This window comes from Mercenaria mercenaria, chromosome 16 (genome assembly GCF_021730395.1).
Source record: "Mercenaria mercenaria strain notata chromosome 16, MADL_Memer_1, whole genome shotgun sequence".
Classification (NCBI taxonomy): Eukaryota; Metazoa; Mollusca; class Bivalvia; order Venerida; family Veneridae; genus Mercenaria; species Mercenaria mercenaria.
The window spans coordinates 3,591,935-3,615,513 of record NC_069376.1 but is presented as its reverse complement, the minus strand read 5'-3'; the positions used below and the strand labels follow the sequence as shown (position 1 = coordinate 3,615,513).

General features: G+C 34.5%; 1 protein-coding gene across 1 annotated transcript in view; it reads left to right on the top strand.

The window, feature by feature from the left end:
- The first annotated feature begins 12,287 nt into the window (after nt 1–12,287).
- Nucleotides 12,288–23,579, top strand: part of LOC123556276 (uncharacterized) — a 103,599-nt gene continuing 92,307 nt past the window's right edge. Inside the window, exon 1 of the mRNA XM_053526060.1 lies at nt 12,288–12,338. The gene's annotated coding sequence lies outside the window, so the exon portion shown is untranslated. The remainder of the gene's footprint in view (nt 12,339–23,579) is intronic.

Below are 23,579 nucleotides of genomic sequence, written 5' to 3'. Positions count from 1 at the left end.
ATTTCACTCTCTCGCTTACTGTTACTGCTGTGAAACGGCATTTTAAAAGCTAATGCTAGACATGAGGAATTCATTGTTAACAAGGCATGAAGCTTAACAGGCTCGAGTAAAAAGTATAATCTTGTACAAAGTATGCAATTTACTGCTGGAAAGAATCCTTTATACCATTTCTTTAAGCTATCATTACACGGGCGCCGCCACTTTTAGGAGCACTGGCAAACTTTGACGTCATTTATCTCGAAAACGTTATAACTACGATAAGCTCCCTTTAAATAACTTGTTGCGGCTAAAATATTCACCATGAAGAGTAGGTTTTTCACGAATATTCTTTCTTGTATGATTTTTGAGGAGAAAAGAGAGATAATTACATGAGTTCTCTTATATCTGCAAAACAAAGGGTATGGACATAAACGCAAGAAATGGTATAAATAAATTTGAAAGAAAAACAACTATGTTTATTATTGATATAGCCTACACCAAGTCAGTTAGATCAGCTCATTATGAACTATTTAATCTTATCATACACCTACTGAATTTTTGTCCGAAAAACAATATTTATTTCTCAAAATCCTGTATTCAATTGTCATCGGATGCAGAAACATAAAGTATTCAACAATTGGACTACTTTCTCTAGTTTGACGTCAAATATGACGTCAGTAATGATAACGAAATGATGGTGTTTTGGCGTCTCATTGCAACCTCCGCGCAGGAATATTGTCAAACAATCTACTTTACCGAGGCAACACTATGTTGGACTTTGGTTCCATTGGTCCAAAAGTTCACCTTTTTAAACGAATTTTTCGACTTACTTTAGCATAAAAGTGTTGCCAATTTTGGCTGATATAACAAATGAAATAGGTATATATATAAAATGAAGTGGTCACAAACGCGCCTCGTGGGATCCAGGACTGGCGAAATCAACTCGAGCCGAATATAACATTGCAGATCGAGGTGTTACCTATAGTCTGTCCCACCTAATTTTGAACCTCCGATAGTTTATTTATAGATCGAGGTGTATTCTAATATGCTTTTCTCTGTTAAAACACTCTTACGCTAGAATGACGTCAGGTTATCGTGCGGTGACGTTAATGTTTTTGTTGCGACCAAGACAGAGCGCTTCTATATATATTATCTACTGTTTTAGATTAAGGGAATATTAGAATCGAAATAATTTATAGCAAAACACTACTTATACACTCGGGCGGTAATATGTTGCCCTCGTGGAATTACTGAGCCCGACGTATAACCGCCTATCATGCATAAACAGTGTTAAAACACTCTTTTGTTATAAATTATCTCTTCATTAAATTAACCTAATTTCTTGAGCGTTCTAAGGTTTCATTAGCTTAAGAAACCAAATTAAAGTTAGATAAAAATGATAGATGGAAGTTACGAAAACAATGTCGTGTCTGTTTTAGCTATATGTCATAAAGCATAGATACCAACTCGATAATAAGAGTCTAATGTTATTGTTCATTATTTATTTTCTTTTTTTAAACCAGCTCGATGTTCTCTTTTCTTCAAGCAATTACACGTGATGTTTCGAATCTACAGCTGAGAGAGGCAACACGTGCAAGTGATCCGAAATCGATGACGATAACCATAGGCCACGGAACCCTCCCATAATCCTATTTCTGCGTAACTATTACATTAATTTAGCACAATATATACAAAGACAAAGTAAAACCATAAATTACAAACACTAAACAAATACAGAAAACAGCACAATATATCATTACCATGGAAAAGTTAGAGGTAAAACAAATTATGGAGAGTTTAAACCAGTTTACTTTGCGCACTTGACCTTATACAATGTGCACATAACCTTACGCTATGGGCACCAAATGTCACGTGGTGTTAACTAAACCACGTTCTTACAGCTCACGTGATATCTGAGGATAAATGACCCGTATTAAAATCAACTAATTATGTATTCTCTGTTTGTACTTTCGGCATTGTTCGGATTTAACAGAAAAAAACGACCGTGTTGATCTACATTTTCACCCGAAAAATTTCTGTTTGCCGGGTGTCATTACAGCTTCAGTACCAGTAAGACAAAACTGCTTCAGTAATTAAAAATAAAAACAAGCCATAGAACTATAGATATACGTATGCACTCTACTCATGTTATATAAATCTCTACATCAATCCGAAGCGAAAGGGACTCGTACATCTTAAAAATGCCAGTAAAATTTGTATACCTTGCTGATGGTTTAGTTTGCAGACGATTTCTACGAGATTTGACTGTGACGTTTGTCTCACTTTTACATCTGGCGCTGTATCATCAGCTTCCAAAGAACGTGGACGACTACAAGAGGGCGCTCCACCGTCTGATGTTTCCCAGAATGACTTGCTAGTTCCGCCGGAAACGAACTTTGGCATTGTTGTAACGGCTGAAAACTGATGAACAGATTCAAACATTGGGTTTCAAATTCGGAATTGTTATTCAACGATTATTCTGGCTAGAAATCTTTTTACATTCTTTACATAGAAGAACTTTTTTCTGAATTTTCACTTTTTTATCATCAAAATCATACATGTGATAAGTTCAGAACCCCAAAACTGGAGGTTTGCCGTTTTTCAGCTGGAGTTGGGGTCTCAAAACTGGAGTTTTTTTATCGATATAAATTAAACGCGCGGACACAAAACTTTAAGACAAAATCCAACATTTTAAGCCACACAATTACGCATAAGTCTACACCAGAAGAAACAATCCTTATAACTCTTGATCTGATTTCTGAAAGTTATAAATGCCAATTTTCAAATAACATTTTTTTGGTTAAAGTTTTATATAATGTCCAATATCTCTGTTACATTCAAAGTTGTTGACTATTATGCCCGTTTTTCTGTCAAAGCTTTAATTCAGAGTCCATCATTGGGAAAAGTCAAGCATGCTGTCTTACAGAAGCTCCCTCTTGTTCTAACTTTAAACTTTCTTAACAGATTAAATTTGTTGAAACAAAGTCTCAATTTAGGCCTGATATGGTGGTGAACATGCATTAACACGATTCTACTCCAGGACTGAAAAAAAAACGAGGCTCTAAATTAGTCTGAACACAACTCATAGTCTGAATCATAAATTATATGATAAAATACTTTTTGTCTTAATTCTATACATGCATTAAAAAACCGTTACCTACAAATATTTAGCGAAAATTTGACGATAATGTGTATGTCGTTGTTTTCTAAAAGCAGACGACATCACTTACTTGTACTTGCTCAACTTTGTAATGCTGCCTCACTAGAATTATAAACTGTAAACACGTGACAAGATATCCCACTAAGTCAGATTGTGCTGACACCGGGCTAACTAGTCATAGCATTAAGCGGCAAGCGACGAAGCCGTTATGACGCGCCTAGGGATCGAACCCACGACCTCACGCACTCGAAGCGGGCGCTCTACCACTAGGATACAGTGCACGCTTAAATGTTTTAAAAGATGCATGTTTTAAGGAAATAATTGGTATAAGTCCTTAAATTTTCCGAAAGGACTTACGTTCTCATGAAGTACTTTACTTGAACATCATGAGAAATAACCATGAATATTTGAATATAGATTAATCATAAACACTTAACTCGTACATGTATCACCAATTGTATCATTTCCGGTCACACATCAAAAATAAGAGCGTTATCCGGATGTTTCAATGTGTCCCCAGGGGGCGCTGTGTTGTTTGTTTCAATGTGTCCCCAGGGGGCGCTGTGTTGTTTGTTTCAATGTGTCCCCAGGGGGCGCTGTGTTGTTTTAAACTTCAGAGATGGCACTAAGGCAACCTGAAAAGAGAATTGTTTATTTTCAGATGTATTTCATATCATATGTAAAAGTTACAAACATAAAACCTGATCTTTAAACATGATATAGAACGGAAAGAAATCACAAGTAGCAATTTACAGCTAATCAAGTATGACGAACACGACAAAACCGCTTTTATTTTGTAGTTCCCGCTAAGCAGTGAGAGTTGTCTGTACAATGTTTAGTTTGAAACCCTTTCTTGTAGTTCCCGCTAAGCAATGATAGTTGTCTGTACAATGTTTAGTATGAAACCCTTTCTTGTAGTTCCCGCTAAGCAATGAGAGTTGTCTGTACAATGTTTAGTATGAAACCCTTTCTTGTAATTCCCGCTAAGCAATGAGAGTTGTCTGTACAATGTTTAGTTTGAAACCCTTTCTTGTAGATCCCGCTAAGCAGTGAGAGTTGTCTGTACAATGTTTAGTATGAAACCCTTTCTTGTAGTTCCCGCTAAGCAATGAGAGTTGTCTGTACAATGTTTAGTATGAAACCCTTTCTTGTAGTTCCCGCTAAGCAATGAGAGTTGTTTGTACAATGTTTAGTATGAACCCCTTTCTTGTAGTTCCCGCTAAGCAAAGCGAGTTGTAGTTCCCGTTAAGCAGTGAGAGTTGTCTGTACAATGTTTAGTATTAAACCCTTTCTTGTAGTTCCCGCTAAGCAGTGAGAGTTGACTGTACAATGTTTAGTATGAAACCCATTCTTGTAGTTCCCGCTAAGCAGTGAGAGTTGACTGTACAATGTTTAGTATGAAACCCATTATTGTAGTTCCCGCTAAGCAGTGAGAGTTGTCTGTACAATGTTTAGTATGAAACCCTTTCTTGTAGTTCCCGCTAAGCAAAGAGAGTTGTCTGTACAATGTTTAGTATGAAACCCTTTCTTGTAGTTCCCGCTAAGCAATATGAGAGTTGTCTGTACAATATTTAGTATGAAACCCTTTCTTGTAATTCCCGCTAAGCAAAGAGAGTTGTCTGTACAATGTTTAGTATGAAACCCTTTCTTGTAGTTCCCGCTAAGCAATATGATAGTTGTCTGTACAATGTTTAGTATGAAACCCTTTCTTGTAGTTCCCGCTTAGCAATATGATAGTTGTCTGTACAATGTTTAGTATGAAATACTTTCTTGTAGTTCCCGCTAAGCAATGGGAGTTGTCTGTACAATGTTTAGTATGAAACACTTTCTTGTAGTTCCCGCTAAGCAATATGATAGTTGTCTGTACAATATTTAGTATGAAACCCTTTCTTGTAGTTCCCGCTAAGCAATATGATAGTTGTCTGTACAATATTTAGTATGAAACCGTTTCTTGTAGTTCCCGCTAAGCAATATGATAGTTGTCTGTACAATGTTTAGTATGAAACCCTTTCTTGTAGTTCCCGCTAAGCAATATGATAGTTGTCTGTACAATGTTTAGTATGAAACCCTTTCTTGTAGTTCCCGCTAAGCAATATGAGAGTTGTCTGTACAATATTTAGTATGAAACCCTTTCTTGTAGTTCCCGCTAAGCAATATGATAGTTGTCTGTACAATGTTTAGTATGAAACCCTTTTTTGTAGTTCCCGCTAAGCAATGGGAGTTGTCTGTATAATGTTTAGTATGAAACCCTTTCTTATAGTTCCCGCTAAGCAATATGATAGTTGTCTGTACAATGTTTAGTATGAAACCCTTTCTTGTAGTTCCCGCTAAGCAATGAGAGTTGTCTGTACAATATTTAGTATGAAACCCTTTCTTGTAGTTCCCGCTAAGCAATGGGAGTTGTCTGTACAATGTTTAGTATGAAACCTTTTCTTGTAGTTCCCGCTAAGCAATGGGAGTTGTCTGTATAATGTTTAGTATGAAACCCTTTTTTGTAGTTCCCGCTAAGCAATGAGAGTTGTCTGTACAATATTTAGTATGAAACCCTTTCTTGTAATTCCCGCTAAGCAATGTGAGTTTTCTGTACAATGTTTAGTATGAAACCCTTTCTTGTAGTTCCCGCTAAGCAATATGAGAGTTGTCTGTACAATGTTTAGTATGAAACCCTTTCTTGTAGTTCCCGCTAAGCAATGAGAGTTGTCTGTACAATATTTAGTATGAAACCCTTTCTTATAAATCTTTAGCCTGCTAAGTTTCTTAAATTGACTGGTTCATCATTTAGTTTGGATAATACCATTTATCATTCGAGGGGAGTGTTTACTGAAAATTTACTGAATGAATAGCGAAAAGTGCAGACCATGATCAGACTGCACAGACGTGCAGGCTGCTCTTGGTCTGCACTGGTCGCAAAACCAGAATCATTGCCGCCACAGGCTAAACGTTAAGATCATACCAAAAACTACACAAAACAATTTGGACACGTAGAATTCAGCTGTTCTAACTATCTAATATTTTTGAAAAAAAAAGTTCTTATGTTCAGTCGGAACGAGTGGTTAACATTTTGAAGAACATGAATACATTTCTTTCTATGATAAGATATGATATTTAAACATTGCCTTACGTAATTACGGCTAATGGAAGTTTTTTTTAAAAAAAAATCACGCCGTTCACAATTTTGAAAGATTTCTCGTGATTACGAACACTTAGAAAATAAGAGGTCTTTGTTCCTCGAAGTGTTCCAGATAATGAGAAAGTGATTGTGATAGAAACCTTTCTAGTTTTAGAATACAGTTATATTGTGATAGAAACCTTTCTAGTTTTAGAATATAGTTATATTGTGATAGAAACCGTTCTAGTTTTAGAATACAGTTATATTGCGATAGAAACCGTTCTAGTTTTAGATGCAGTTATATTGCGATAGAAACCTTTCTAGTTTTAGAATACAGTTATATTGTGATAGAAACCGTTCTAGTTTTAGAATACAGTTATATTGCGATAGAAACCGTTCTAGTTTTAGATGCAGTTATATTGCGATAGAAACCTTTCTAGTTTTAGAATACAGTTATATACTATGATAGAAACCTTTCTAGTTTTAGAATACAGTTATATTGTGATAGAAACCGTTCTAGTTTTAGAATACAGTTATATTGCGATAGAAACCGTTCTAGTTTTAGATGCGGTTATATTGCGATAGAAACCTTTCTAGTTTTAGAATACAGTTAAATATTGTGATAGAAACCTTTCTAGCTTTAGAATACAGTTATATTGTGATAGAAACCGTTCTAGTTTTAGAATACAGTTATATTGCGATAGAAACCGTTCTAGTTTTAGATGCAGTTATATTGTGATAGAAATCTTTCTAGTTTTAGAATACAGTTATATTGTGATAGAAACCGTTCTAGTTTTAGAATACAGTTATATTGCGATAGAAACCGTTCTAGTTTTAGAATACAGTTATATTGCGATAGAAACCGTTCTAGTTTTAGATGCGGTTATATTGCGATAGAAACCTTTCTAGTTTTAGAATACAGTTATATATTGCGATAGAAACCGTTCTAGTTTTAGAATACAGTTATAAATTGCGATAGAAACCGTTCTAGTTTTAGAATACCGTTATATATTGCGATTGTAACCGTTCTAGTTTTAGAATACGGTTATATATTGCGATAGAAACCGTTCTAGTTTTAGAATACGGTTATATATTGCGATAGAAACCGTTCTAGTTTTAGAATACAGTTATGTATTGCGATAGAAACCGTTCTAGTTTTAGAATACAGTTATGTATTGCGATAGAAACCGTTCTAGTTTTAGAATACAGTTATATTGCGATAGAAACCGTTCTAGGTTTAGAATACGGTTATATATTGCGATAGAAACCGTTCTAGGTTTAGAATACGGTTATATATTGCGATAGAAACCGTTCTAGTTTTAGAATACGGTTATATATTGCAATAGAAACCGTTCTAGTTTTAGAATACAGTTATATATTGCGATTGTAACCTTTCTAGTTTTAGAATACCGTTATATATTGCGATAGAAACCTTTCTAGTTTTAGAATACGGTTATATATTGCGATAGAAACCTTTCTAGTTTTAGAATACGGTTATATATTGCGATAGAAACCTTTCTAGTTTTAGAATACAGTTATATATTGCGATAGAAACCTTTCTAGTTTTAGAATACAGTTATATTGCGATAGAAACGTTCTAGTTTTAGAATACAGTTATATTGCGATAGAAACCGTTCTAGTTTTAGAATACAGTTATATATTGCGATAGAAACCGTTCTAGTTTTAGAATACAGTTATATATTGCGATAGAAACCGTTCTAGTTTTAGAATACAGTTATATATTGCGATAGAAACCGTTCTAGTTTTAGAATACAGTTATATATTGCGATAGAAACCGTTCTAGTTTTAGAATACAGTTATATATTGCGATAGAAACCTTTCTAGTTTTAGAATACAGTTATATATTGCGATAGGAACCTTTCTAGCATTAGAATACAGTTATATATTGTGATAGAAACCTTTCTAGTTTTAGAATACAGTTGGTAGGCTACATATCAGGTATACAGTAGAACTAGCTTCAATATTATCCCTTGTTATTCAAAAATATACTCTGGTTAGGAGAATATTTGATCATGTGACTGATTTCCCCACAGTGCTCAACCAATGCGGGTTTTAAATCCCGGTCAGAGCATAGAATTCTTCATATGGTACCGGAAGGTCGGTAGTTGTAAAGCCATTCGGCTGTTACCGGAAAGTAGGTAGTTGCAAAGTCATCCGGCTGGTCGGTGGTTGTCAAGTCATCCGGCTGATACCGGAAAGTAGGTAGTTGCAAAGTCATCCGGCTGGTACCGGATGTTCGATGATTGTAAAGTTATCCGGCTGGTACCGGAAAGTCGGTGGTTGCAAAGTCTTCCGGCTGGTACCGGAAAGTCGGTAGTTGCAAAGTCACCCGGCTGGTACCGGAAGTTCGATGGTTGTAAAGCCATCCGGCTGGTACCGGAAGTTCGGTGGTTCTACCCAGGTGCTAGCCTATACCTGTAACAATTACTTTAGGGAAACTTGGGCTCTTCATCCATCTACGAAAGCTGCAAAATTCGTCATGTGACCTCAAGTTGTGTTGTTGTAAATAACTTAAATATAGACCCAGCATTATTATAGATACTGGGCTAAATAAATCCATAGAGGTCCAAAGTAAGAGTTGGAGAAAACGGCATTGTTTTAAAAGTGTGTCGTGCAATAAAATGTAGACAGAGTGCTCCGTGTGAATATGTTACTCGTATGCTGAATCCCGAATGACATTCGATATTTTCTGTTCACCGATGTATTATCAGTATGCGATTTCAGTGTTCCCTGGTTCTTATAAAAAGGAATGCCCTATCATGACAGAAGGATGCCGAAATCACACACGGAGGATTACGGAAATATACGGAAATCGCCGATTAACGTAATTACTTTGGTGAAAGACCAAACAATGACATTTGACATTTTCTGTTCACTGATGTATTATCAGATTGCGATTTCAGCGTTCTCTGGTTCTTATGAAAAGGAATGCCCTATCATGAAAGAGGATTCCGAAATCACACACGGAGAATTACGGAAATACACGGAAACTGCCGATTATCATTACAGGCATCTACCAACAGTTAATCTCTTGATTCAGTTAAAACTGAGACTGAACACTCTTAAATCATAGAAAGTCTGTGTATACTGTACCGTGTTCATTTCAATTCCGTCTGCTTTTGCTAACACGTTTCCGAATCCTATTGACGTCAGTGACGTAAACGTAAAATATAACGTTGTGATGTAATACGTCTTTATGCTGGGTCCACTATCTGTAACGTTGGCAACATTGGCTTCATTGATACTCTTTGCTGCAGAAACTAAACTAACAATCCTAGAATACCAGAAAAACGCTAAAACATTTCTATACAGCACAAATATGTACAAAGCAGACGTCACTATAAAAGTCTTAGTACCTTCAATAGTGCCTTTTTGCAGTAACGTTTATATTGAAAAGTATTTCCCAATGCTTGACTCAGAATTAGAGCTTTGCCAGTAATCTTTATAAAACTATACACAAACTCCTTCTTAGCTAAAAAGGGGCATAACTCTGACAACATTTAATCAAATTTATGAGGTTTGTTTCTCCAAGTGCACACTTTGATAGTTGATAACTGTGTTAAGTTCCATGTCAATATCTTTGTTAGTAACAGAGATATTTGACTTTAATATATCAAAAACTTTAACCGAAAATTCTATGTTGGAAAGGGGCATAACTCTGCCACAATTCAAATAAGTGTTATGGGGATTGTTTCTCCTGGTGTAGACTTTGATAGTTAACTATTTTAAATTTCAAGTCAATAGCTTTGATAGTAACATAGATATTGACTTAATCAAACACTTTAAACAAAAATTCTAAGTTAAAAAGGGGGCATTATTCTGTCAAAATTCAAACCAGAGTTATTGGGATTGTTTCTCCTGGTGTAGACTTTGATAGTTAACAGATATATTTGACTTTATCAAAATCTTTAAACAATGGCGACGCCGACACCGGGTCGAGTGCAATAGTTCGAAGTGGCTGCTATCTGCAAAGAATCAATTATATAGATTACATAAATGAAATACTGTTTAAAAAAACTCCAATAAACAAACACTTGTTGTATGAGCGGTATAACACCAACATAGTGGATGGCTTGCCAAAGGGCAGAGGGCAACAGTTTTTCCTATTGACCGGCAAGCCATGCAATAAGAGTTCAATTACGTGACATCAGATATGAACCTTAAAATGTTTTTTTCTCGATTTTAAACTCTGGCCAAGCGAGCATGTGTTGAATAATAGACCGACAAACAGTAGAATCTAATTAACAACGATATATATTAAGATTCATTTGTTTTGGGTTTAACGCCGGTTTTTAACAGTATTTCTGGTAATTCAAGACGGGCAGTTTATCTAACCAGCGTTCCTGGAATTTGTACCAGATAAACCTGTTCTCCTCAAGTAACTGCCAACCTCCCTACATGAAACAGAGGTAATGGACGAATGATTGCACACTCAATGTCCCCGCGACCCGTAGAATCGCGCTCTCCCTAATGAAATAATGACAAATATGTTTAGTATACAAAAAAGTATATTTCACTTTCATGTTTTTAAACTTTCGTAGTATATAAATGAGTGAAATGTATAATACTTTGCTGGTTTGATTTCTTCAGGGAGATAAACGTTACAAGATGTCGCATTTTTCATCTTCTTTCCGGCGTTTCACATTCTTTCCATCGTTTCATCTTCTTTCCGATGTTTCACATTCTCCATCGTTTCATCTTCTTTTCGGCGTTTCACATTCGTTCCATCGTTTCATCTTCTTTCCGGCGTTTCACATTCTTTCCATCGTTTCATCTTCTTTCCGGCGTTTCACATTCTTTCCATCGTTTCATCTTCTTTCCGGCGTTTCACATTGTTTGGGCCTATTCCGTGTAATATTGATTAGGCCGAATCCTGCTCAGCTGAAAAATATGACTACAGTTGAAACTCGCATACACATTACAGAATAAATGTATTCTACCAAATCAATAAAAACAACAAAAATTTTGTCTATGACACCATACGGATTCCCCCTAAACTGTGTCATTCTCTACAGAGCAAAAACTATCAAAGGGTCAGAACTGCAGTAAAAATAGTCACAGAAAAGAATCCGCCCTAAAATATGTTCATCTGTACACCAAGCTTGTAGATCTACATTTGTGAAAGTTTGAAGCAAATCAGGTTAGGGGTTAGATACAAGATTTTTCACTATTTTACATACAGCACAAATTGTCAAAGGGCTATAACTGCAGTAAATATAGTAACAGAGAAAGTTCACATTTCGGAACTGGCGGACAGTTTATGCATAAAAGGTGAAAGCAATGTTTAAAGTCCTGCTCCCCAGCTATTCAAATTCTTTTGTGTGTATGCAACCCATGATTACAATAGGTAACAGTTAACGGCCACGTGCCACACTTTAGCACGCAAAACCACAGGTATTTCATATAGAATTTTATATAAAATAGACTCTATTTTAACAGTGTCACAGTTGATAGTCAGGGTTTTCATGCTTTTTCAGTGACAATTCAAGGTTAAAAGGTAGGACGGGAACAGGGCTTTAAACAAATGACTGTTAACGATGTACTTTACATTAAGGTCTGGAGTAAAAATTATTGAAGTCTTAATTTCGTAATGAAGTATAGCTTTTGTGGACGATACTAAACAAAAATGCCATAAGTGAAGTTCTAAATAGGAAGTTAAGCCTATATAGTGTTTTATAATACGTAACAATTGAAGATAAAAATAAAATGTTGAAACAAGATTGTGCCTTAACACAACATATGGTCTCGTGAAATTTGCTGTTAGTCAACAGTAAAGTGTACAAGTTGTTCCTTATACTTGTATAACACGCAAAAATAAATATCAAAATTACCTAAAGTTTATATCCCCTCTATAACGAAATCCTAGTACATGTACCGCCCCTGATCGGACATAGTACGGAAAGTAACCCGTATTCTAGTATTACAATCGATTATTGTATTTCTCTTCCTTTATAAAGTGCGGAAATAACCGAATCGATTTCGGTGTACTATATTTAAACTGGGAAAAAACCCATATTACATGTACTGATTTCTGGAGAAAAAGAAACGTTGATGTGACATTGAAGTAAGGTAAGAGTATTTAAATGTTAATTAGGGCCTACACTGTCTAACATAGAATGTTTCAATTCATAAATCTTAGAATGATTTAGATCTAGATCTACTGGCAGTTTTTATACACGTTTAACTTGTCTAGAGCTGCACACAACACCTAGATCTACTGTGACATAGGCCTACACGTAATGAAAACGAAAGTGGTTGAAAATAGCGTCCTGTATTTAGTCCAGCTGATCACTGTCACGCAAAGTAAAGAAATGTTTTCGGACTTACAGTTTAGTATTATGGAATTCAGCGAGATTAATGTGTTATAAATTACGATTTAAAACCGAAAACGAAAGTAGGCTGACATTTTATAGCCACAGTGACACCTGGGGTGTAGTCAAAATAATTCGACTTTCAGTAATGAGATTGTTTCATATTTGTGACTGGGCAATCAAAACGTCAAAACTTTAAGGCCTATGCTATTTTGAAATTATGAATTAGGTGGGTGGGGTACATGATATTATTTCTGATTAATTTCGAAGTTACTGTAAAACAAACGTTATACCAATGTGACAATACATCAAAACCATGAAGTGCTGAACTCTTACTTTAATTTAAAAAAAGTAAAGTGGGAAAAGTTATCAGTATGTTCTGTCAACAATTTTCGGGGTTAAGTATTCTATGTCATCGTGCATAACTGCGAAAAAATTTATAACATACATAATAAAGCTAAACTTCCGTGTAAATGAGCTGAGAGCTATTTTTCTATTTCCGTTTATTACTTTTCTAAAAAACAATTACAATTTACCAGGTGTTGGCAAAATTTGTCATTTTGTGCACATGCCTTTACACTTTAAAAGAAGCCGGGGACTATAGGTAGGTGTGCGAGAGGGGCCTGAGCGCTTACGTAGTGCTCATTTACAGGAATTGTACTGCTCATATATATATGAATTTTATAGGTAGATAAAATTTATTATGTCATTGTTGTACATTTGGAGCAAATCGGTCCTATGCTGAAATATATTAATTTATATACTACGGTAAAAGCCAATCAATGCATTCCTTTTATACCGTTGAACCAATGTGAAACGGCATCTTCCTTCTTCGTCAGCATTCAAGAGTGAATAGCACGCATCTTTCTTTAATTTTATTTTGGCTAATTTCTGGTTTTAAATCTTACCACCACCATGCCATTCCGCCTCCTCTTTCAAGTGACAATTTTCTAATTTTGAAAGATTTCTTTTAATATGCAAATTCATCTACATTCTTGATATGCTTTCGGCGGTTATACCCGCCTAATATGTGAATATATATATTTGTTATGGAAATTGGATTGTAACCCATTCAGATATGAGAACATATCTATTTGTTAAGGACGGTATGTTTCGCCCAGATATGTGAAAATATAAATTTTTTTAAGGAAATTTTTTCGGCGGTATTTTCTGCCCAGACATGTGAAAATATATATATTTTTTTTAATGTATTGTTTTGCAATGGCGGTATTTTTCGCCCAGATATGTGAAAATATATTTTGTTAAGCGGTATTTTTCGCCCCAATATGTGAAAATATATATTTGTTAAGGTATTGTTCGGCAAAATAAATATTGCCCTTTTTCAGTCAACACTTAGTTCACTCTTATATTTTCCCATACATAGTCCTCAGGTCAGTGCTTCGTTGTGAACAGATGCACAAAATAACTTTATCATAAGTCCGCAAAGTGCAACAAAAGAAATAGCAGTATTAATTTTGTAATAATATTTTTTATTTACAAGGTATGTCTGACAAATGACATCGGAATTCTAACTTTGAAAGCTGCATTTTCAAGTACCTGAATTTTTCCACTTTGGTTAAAAAGAGTTTTTTTTACAATAGATAATGACTGACTACAGAAGGTAAAAAAAAATACCATTGACCTAGAGAATGCTACAACCTACTAAACTTCAGTTTGTTTAAAATTATATTGAACACGTTTGCTTTAATTTAAAGAGAATTCCTATAGTTTTTTTCCTTTCATAGAATTTTTTTACACTTAACATTTAATTCCACGAGTACACACACATATACATATATATTTACCTCTACCCTTTATACAATAGGAATATATTTGCTTTACCTGTAAGATTAAAGCATAACCCCTCGTGAACAAAAAAATGGGATGTGGCGTTCGCTGTTGATAATATAATTGTAATATTATATTTTGGGCGTTACACTAAACAAACAAACCCTTTTTGCATATTCATTAAAAATTTATTTTAAAACAAACAAACAAAAACGGGAACAATGTTTATTTGTTTGATTGTGAGTAAAAACCGAAACGACACAATGAACTTTTCCCAGGTTTTGTTTGGGGGTGAAAGGCTCCAGGGGGGCCCTCCAGACATTTTTGAGGCTTCAGACTAGTTACCTAATCGAGACACTTTAAACCCCAGTTGGATGGCTTCCTTACGTGAAAGTTTCCACCTCAAGTGGGTTTTTTTATCCCACGTCGTGATGGCGGGGGAATTCGGAGCCAGCGGCATGACCATCAAGTTTTTCTTTTGCAAGTATAAAAAAATAAATATTCAATTAAATTTCGTAAACATAACTGACAATGACCATTTACCACTCGGAAGTTACAAATGTTTGCCGAATACACCATACATTTAAATACAGAAGTTTACACACCATGTGGGTCGGAAAACACGAAATTTACGTTCTTGAACGTATATGTGAATAGTTACTTTTGAAATGTAAACAAAGGCATAAAAGTAACTGTTTTCATGTTCGTGGTAAGGATCGATTGTGATTGTCAAAGTTCCCGATACGGAATATATATGAATGTATAAACACGAGCCGTTTCATCTTTCAGGACTTACAAGAACATAGTAAAGCGGTTGTTTATTTATTGTATTTATGTTCTAGTAAAACCCTTTTACACTGATTTCGAGGACAGACCGGGTTTGTGACATATACATGTCTGTTGTTGGGCTGGAAAAAGATAGATCCAAAATTTAACTAAAAGCTATATTGCATAAATGTTTCGTTATTTCTGTGCATACAATTCGGTTGTTTGAAGGGTTTGAATATCAGAAAATTACAGGAAATAAAACAGTCTTTGAAAAAGTACCGATCTTTCATCATTTGTGTTTTGGTGGCGCATATTTCAAATTTAATGTTAGTAGGCCGTGATGTCCATGAAGCCGTGTAAAGTGATAATTTGATGACACGTTGGTTTTTATTTGGGAATTGTGAGTGATCGTTTAAATGATCAGAAAGATCGGACAGTGGGAAGTTATAAAAAAGTGATGTTTTATTTAGATTAAAGTCAATCGTACTCTACAATAAGGAAATATAAGGTAAAATACTCCTTTATTTCGTTCACTGAAGAAAACATGCGGACACAGTTTGTAAAGAGCGGTGCACGTGTGATTCGGTAACATAGTTTAACGGCGTTTTCTTAGAAAGCTAACGCTCAGCTCATTTACACTGACATATCCTTGATTGAAGAATTTTATATTGTAATATATGAGAGACTTACGGTACCAAATACTTACCCCGAAAATTTCTATGCATTTTCTTCCAGTGCACTGTTGGGGCATGTTTTTGGTGTCATTTATACTTTATAATTTATTCGGAGATATATTTTCTTATAATTATTAGTTTCTTTTTGATCCCCGTGCATTTCTCGCGTTGTTACGACAATCTCAGTTTTACATACGAATTTTGCATTGTCGAAATAGCATAGAGGCTGTGCCGAGTTTAAGACTTGAGCGGTGCACCCGAGGGTTGGTATTTCCAATGTTCACCGAACACCAATGATGGATTCTATTTCTCACTTACCTCAACAGAAACAATGAAAACAAGAGCCATGTTAGACATGGCTAATCCCCCCGCCGGGCATATTATAATTGAAGGCTAAAGTTCCTGGCAAGTTAGTGTCTGAAAGTATTAAGGAGGTAGGTTACCTTCATATTTGTATGTGCGCATGTCCAACCGGAAGCTAACGTGACGATATACGACGACGTTTACGACAAACTAAATGTGTTTGTATATTCATTCTTCTGAAAACCAATCATGAACTTGTCTTCGGTCTGATGCTTTATGGTTTTAATAATGCAGAAATAATGAATAAATTGCTGCAGAAACGCTTCAAAACAATGTTGCCTTAAAATGACGTCATTGGCGTCATGACGTTACGTGTCAGTTACCGCGCAAAATTAATAGCTTTTATCGTGAAAGTACGTAATTCTGTACATTTTCTTTATTTTAACTATTTTCAAATAACCATTATTTGCTGAAATATTTTTTATGAGTCTTTTGCTCTGAAATAATCATATTTTTGCTTCTTTTATGTAGTTATATTGAAATGTTATGCGGAATGTAAGAAAATGGATGATGGCAACCAATGTATTTGGAATATAGTTGGGTGAAAGGTTACTTGTTACGGCCCATTTTCAAATAAAAAGTCTAGCAGTTTGATTTGTAATACCTATTTTCAGGTTCCATTGATAATTTGTTACTTACATACTAAAACTAAGATCTAAATTGTTTCAAATTTCAGTAGAAAATTGTGGTTTCTTGAATTGAATTAATGTTACCATGGAAACGAAGCCCGTGACCTTGTATCTAAATGTAAAATTCAAAGCGTTGACACTGGTCTATTTAAAGAAACACAGCTTCGGCTTTTTATTTTCATTTCAACAATATCCATGAGAATAATAGCAGCACGCTGAACGATTTTTCCATGAAAAATGGCAGACGAGGGGTACTGCTGTACGTATTCTAAGCTGTGAAATTTGTTTGAATAAATGCAAATAACACGAAAATGTAACCTACGTTAGAAAATAATATGTTTTAAGCTACATCAACAAGAAAGATAATCTTATTCAATATTTTTTTAAAGAAATTACGACAAACAGCAAGATATAAGCTATTTTAAACATCTCTGTTGCCATGGTTACTTAAAATTTAAGAAAAATAGGGTACCATGTAAAGTACTTGGTATTTTTGCTTATAATATTACCCAAATATTTCATGTTGGTCGTTAACAGAATGGCACTGAAGCCGTCGAAAACCCCTATTTTTATACATAGTTGTTTAAAAATGAGAGAAAATGCGTTACCATGGAAACACGAGCCCCGCGACATATACATTTTAAGCTATGTTAGAAAGATAAACGTGCATACCAGTAAAATTATCAATTTCCGACTTCTACGGATATAAATGAAACTAAAATACACTGAAATGTTAAATTCCGTTTTCCCCCTTCTTTTTAAAATTGAAATCCCTTTGGGGGCATGTTCTTCCCCTGGAAAAAAAACTGAATTAAAGGGGGACAGAGACAACAAAATTTGAGATTGTAGCAGTTAAAACTTCATATTACACGAAATACAAAAAACATGCTGCGGTTCAACAATTTTAATTTACCCTTGTAAAAAGGTATCCTACCCCCTTAATCTGGGGAAAGCTTTGAAGAACTTTTTTGTTGGGTCCGCATCGGGGGTTTTTAAAGTTTGGGGAAAGAAAAAAATTTGTCAGTGGTGAGGGGGTTTTGCAAAATTTTTAATTTTCATGAACATATACTTGTGTTTTTTATAGGGCTACTGTAAAAAGAAGAAAAGGGAAAAGCTAACGGGGAAAAAGAGAACCGGTTGGGAAAAAAGACAGCCTCGCGTTGTTAGTCAGACCGAGCGTTTTGCCCGCCAGGCTCGAGAAAAAAATGGGAATATTGAACCCCAATTGGTCAGGTAAGGTTTTTTCTTTTCCCCTTTTTTTTTATTGTAGAAATTTTAGTTAAATGATATAAAACGGATATAAATACCATCTGTTCATACCCGAAATTTTTCAAAACGCTAAAAAACGAATTTTTCGTAGTAAACCAACAAAGTTTTTGTGTGTTGTTAAAATGAAAAAGACTAAAAAAATTTGGGACAAAATTTTATACGCTTATAAATTCAAATAATCCAGCCATTTCGGGTCCTTTAAACATCAATTATAAGATAATGTTGCTAACGAAAAATTTTTTGACGGGTTTTCCTTATCCCTTTTAAACGACTTTTTAAAATGCAAGTTGGGGGTCCGTCGAAATACACCGTTGCTGTTCGAGAACCTTTGAAAATGATTTTTCCCAAAAACAAACGCCAAATATTACCCTTTAACGCCGAGTTTTTTTTTTATTTTCTACTGTTCTGTACTAAACTTTTTTTTCTAAACCCTTATATTTTTGTTCTTATTACTTGGGCCCTTTAGCTGCGGTTTTTCTGTATTATGTATTTACCGGTTTTAGGGGCAAGATGTTTCCATTTCATGTCTCTCGCAAAAAAGCCAGCCCAACGAAGTCTTTTTTATTTTCTTGGGTTTGAATGCTTTGTTTTATTTTTTTATTTAAAAATATGTAAACTAAAACGTGTTCATAAAGTACGTTCCTTCTAATTTGAAATAATACTTTTGTTAATCATAAAGAAAATGCTATTGACGAATTTATTACAAATCCAAAAGTTGCTTTTTCATGCGTGACAGGCAAAAGAAAACAAAAGAAAAAAACAACAAAAAAAAAAAAAATTTTTTTACATGTCTTTCATACCAATGTTGTAAATTTGTTTGAGACCAATTTTCGATTTTTTTTCCCCCTTGTTTTTTTTACCTCTTGACCATTGCACCCGCTTCGCTTTTGTGATTTTTTAAGTCGAGGAACACTGTCAAGGATGCTTGTGGAACAAAGTAGTTCTAACAAGAGGTAAAATTCCTGTGGGCTTTAATTGTTATGCAAAAAAAAAGCTGAAGCTGAACGTGATTAAAGGCAAAATATTAAAAAAAAAGTATTAAGTGAAAGGCAGTCTCAAACTTTTTGCTTTTTTTTTTTGGTTTGTCCATTGCTTGCGTCCTGCGGGGGAACGAAATGTGTCTTTGTGTCACGATTATTTTACCGTAAAACAAACGATAAAACAACTTGTATTATAGCCTGTGACATGTAAAATATTTGATGAAACATGTTGACGAAAATTTTTGGGACCATGTTCAAAAAAAAAAATTTCTTGACCATGTTGACAAAAAATGGGAAAAACATGTTCACAAAAAGCAAACTTAAACGGCGAAAGAAAATCAATTAATCAAGGTTGCGGTTCATGAGGTAACCTAAACATACCCTTATGGTCGAATTTTTCATGGAAAATAGGGCGGGATCATTGCGATGTTGCATTCAATATGCAGAACGCTGGTACAAGAATGGATGCGTAAGCAGTTCTTGCTAAAGGGGACCCTAATTTCTGTAAGAAAATAAACCGTGAGGGAAAAAAGTAAACTTTAAGAAATGTGGTTTAATTTTTTAAAATTTTAAATTTTTCCCAGTTTTTCTGTAGACTGTAAAAGGCGGGGAAAAACCCTTGATTTTACAGTTTTTTACCTTTCTTTTATTTTTATTTCCCCATTTGAGTAAAGTGTTAGCTAGTCACCCCCTTTTTGAAAAATTGCCCTCCAAGAAAAACATATTTTGTGGTTTTGTGCCAAAAAAAAGTTTTTCAAAAAATTTTAGAAAAATGAAATTTGATTAATTTGGAAAAATAAAATTTTTTGCACAGCCAAGATTTTACATCTGTTTTATTAAACTTAAAAAGATTTTTCCACGTTTGCCTCACCCAAGGTCAGGGTCGGGGATTTTTCGTATTTTTTATACCGAATCTTAAATGGCCGATTTTTTCCTGCAAAATCATCCTTTGTCTACTTTCAGTGGGCCCCAAAACTTTCACTTTCTAAGTCAAGTTTAATTTAAAAGTTATAATGTTTTGTAATAAACAGTTTGAAATAAGGTTTTTTGGTTTAAACCAGCCGACAGTTTTGGGAATGAATTCAAAGTCTCGCCCGCTTAGCTAATAGGGGAAAAAAGATGACGGATCGCGAGATTTCGGCTTCGATCCCGGTGGTGTTTTTTATGAAAAATTTGATTGTTAAAGGAAGTCTTTTTGGCGTTTGTTTTAGGTAAAATCTTTTACAAAAGTGGTTCTCGAACTAACGGTGTATTGCGTCGGTACCCCCTAATGTTGCTTTTTTTAAAAAGTGCGTTTAAACGGCATAAAAATAATTCGAAAAATAAGTTTGTAGCAACCCATTACTTTTATTTGTGTTTGGGTACGAAGATGACTGGTTTACGTTGATATTGTAAAAAAGGGAAAAAGTGTAACTTTTTTACACTTTTTCCGCCACAAAAACGTCATCGCTAAAACTTTTTTGCGTTTTCCCGAACATTCTTTTGTTTAAAAAATTTATTTCGGCGAAGGAGAGATGGTTTGGTTTTTCCGTAAGATTGGTCTTTTAAGAAATCGTGCATACGATGGAAATAAAGGGGAGAATATCCCTCCCTGAATATCCTATTGAATTGCCATTTTTTCTCAAAACCTTGGCGGTAAAAATACCCCGGGTCTTTGTAACAACGCGAGGACGTTTTTTCCCAAACCATGTGTTTTATAACGTTAAACTTGTAACCAGTATTTGAGTAAAACTGATTTATAAAATAACCTGCTTCTTTCATATGCCCTACTGAAAATTAACCCGCTAAGGGTACAAAGATAAATTTTTACTCTTATAAAAACACTTTTAATCCAAAATTTTCTTAGAACGCGTGGGTGTTTTCAAAAATTGAGTTTTAGTACGTGGTTAATTGGATAGACAACTCGGGCCGTTGTCTAGGGGTTTTTACAACCCTTTGCTCGTTGTTATTATCCCCGAACAACGGCACTCGTTTCTACCTAAAATAAGTCCTGGATTTTCTTTTTAAAAAAACCCGAAACATAAATTGAAAATTTCGGGGGGAAAAACTACAGCGTGATCAAATTAACCTCTCCCAAAACTAGAATGACCACGTCTTTACTACCTGCTTTTGATGTAAAGCCATTCGGCGGTTTTCTAAAATTGGCAGTATCAACCCAGTCGTCTGGTAGTATTTAGTGTAATATAAATATAGGTTATCGAAAAAAAAGGTTTTTCTTGGTTTCCCATTTTTTAAAACTAAAATAGAAATGGTTTTCAAAGTTGTTCCCTTTTTTAGATTTCGTAAAACCATGGGGAATAACACAATTGCATTTACATTGGACTTGCATTTCGACAAGGGCAAAATTCGTATGAAAAATTTAAGATTGTCTAAAAACCCGGGGGAGAAACAGGGGGGATCAAAAGAAACAATATTATAAGAAAATGTATCCCCGAATAAAATTAAAGTATAAATGACACTCAAAAACTGTCCCAACAGTGCCTAGAAGAAATGCATGAAATTTTGGGGGAAAAGTATTTGGGGTACGTAAGTCTCTATATATATAAAATATATATATTTTCAATAAAAGGGTATATCAGTGTAAATGAGCTGGCGTTACTTCTAAAAAACGCCGTTAAACTTGTTACACGAATCAACGTGCCCGCTTTTTTAAAATCGTGTCCGCCATGTTTTTTTCGTGAACAAAATAAAAGGGTTTTTACCTTATATTTCCTTTTGAGGTACAATGATTTTTAATCTAAATAAAAATCACTTTTTTATCATCCCCCTGTCCGATCTTTTTGATACTTAACGACCTCACAATTACAAAATAAAAACCAACGTGTATCAAAAATTACACTTACAGGCTTCAGGGCATAAACGGCCCTACAAAACTTTTAAATTTGTAATAAGGACCAAAAAAAAAGATGAAAACTTATTTTTCAAAGACATGTTTTTTTTTCCTGAAATTTTTTCTGATATTTTTAATTCAAAAACCGAATTTGTATGCACGAAATAAAAAATTTTTTTTGCGTATAGCTTTTTAGTATAAATTTTGGATCTATCTTTTTTTCCAGCCCCAACGCATGTAATGTCAAAAACCCGGGTCTGTCCTCGAAATCAGGCAAAGGTTATAGCTAAAAAAAAAATAAACAACCCTTACTATTTTTCGAAAGTCCTTAAGAGAAACGCTCTGTTTATACTTATATATATCCGTATGGGGGAACATTGACAATCCAAGTCGCCCTTACCCGACTGAAAACGTTACTTTTATGCCTTTTTTACTTTTCAAAGTAATTTCACATATATGTTCAAAAACAAAAATTTTCTGCTTTCCCCCCACTGGTTGACACTTCTGTATTTTAAAAATATGGTGATTCGGCAACCATTTGTAACTTCCGACGTGGTAAAATTTATTGTCAGTAGGTTACGAAAATTTAATTGAATATTTTGTTTTAACTTGCAAAAGAAAAAATTGATGGTCATCGGGCTGGCTTTCGAATTCCTGCCCTCACCCACGGGATCAAAAAAACCCACTTGAGGTGTGAAACTTTTCCGTAAGGAAGCCCTCCACGAGGTTAGTGTCTCGACTGGTCTAGTCAGAGCCTCAAAAAAATGTTGGAGGGAAACCCCCTGGCCTTTCACCACCAAAAAAACCCCGGGGAAAAGTTTCTTGTGTCGTTTCGGTTTATTTACAATCAACAAAAAAAACATTGTTCCCGTTTTTGTTTGTTTTGGGTTTTTTTTAATAAATGAAATGCAAAAAGGGTTTGTTTTTTTTCAGTGTAACGCAAATTAAATATTCAATTATTATCAACAGTGAACGCCACTTTTCATTATTTTTTTCACGAGGGTTATGTTTAATCTTACAGATAAAACAAAATTACCTTTGTATAAAGGGGGTAAAGGTAAATATTTATATGTGGTCTTTTGGAATTTTAAAAGTTAAATGTAAAAATTTATATTCACAGTTCAAATATCCATGCTAAATAATAGTACGATATGCTTTCTTTCTTTACTGTCTAACATGTTCGAAAATGATTTATTCGATTTTTTATAGAGTTTTAGTTTTTTTTTCACCTTAAAATTAAAAGAACGGTTTTTAAAATAATTTTAAACAAACTTGAAGTTTTGTAGGTTGTGCTTTCTGGTCTTGGTATTTTTTAACCCTTTTGTGTATTCTTACTTTGTAAAAAAAAAATCTTTTTTTTCCAAAGTGGGAAAAATTCAGGTCTGAAAATGCGTTTCTTTAAAAATTGAATTCTGTGTCAAAATTTCAGACTCTTGAAAAAAAATGATTTATTAACAAAAAAATATGCTATTTTTTGTTGCACTTTGGGGGATTATGATAAAGTTATTTTGTGCATCGTTCACAACGAAAACCTGACCCTGAGGGCTAGTAGGGAAAAAAAAAGAGTGAACTAAGTGTTGACTGAAAAAGGGCAATATTTTTTTGCCGAAAACAATTTCCCTTTAAAAAAATTTTTTCACTATCGGGGGGAAAAATACCCCCTTGCCCAAAAAAAAACATTAAAAAAATATTATTTTT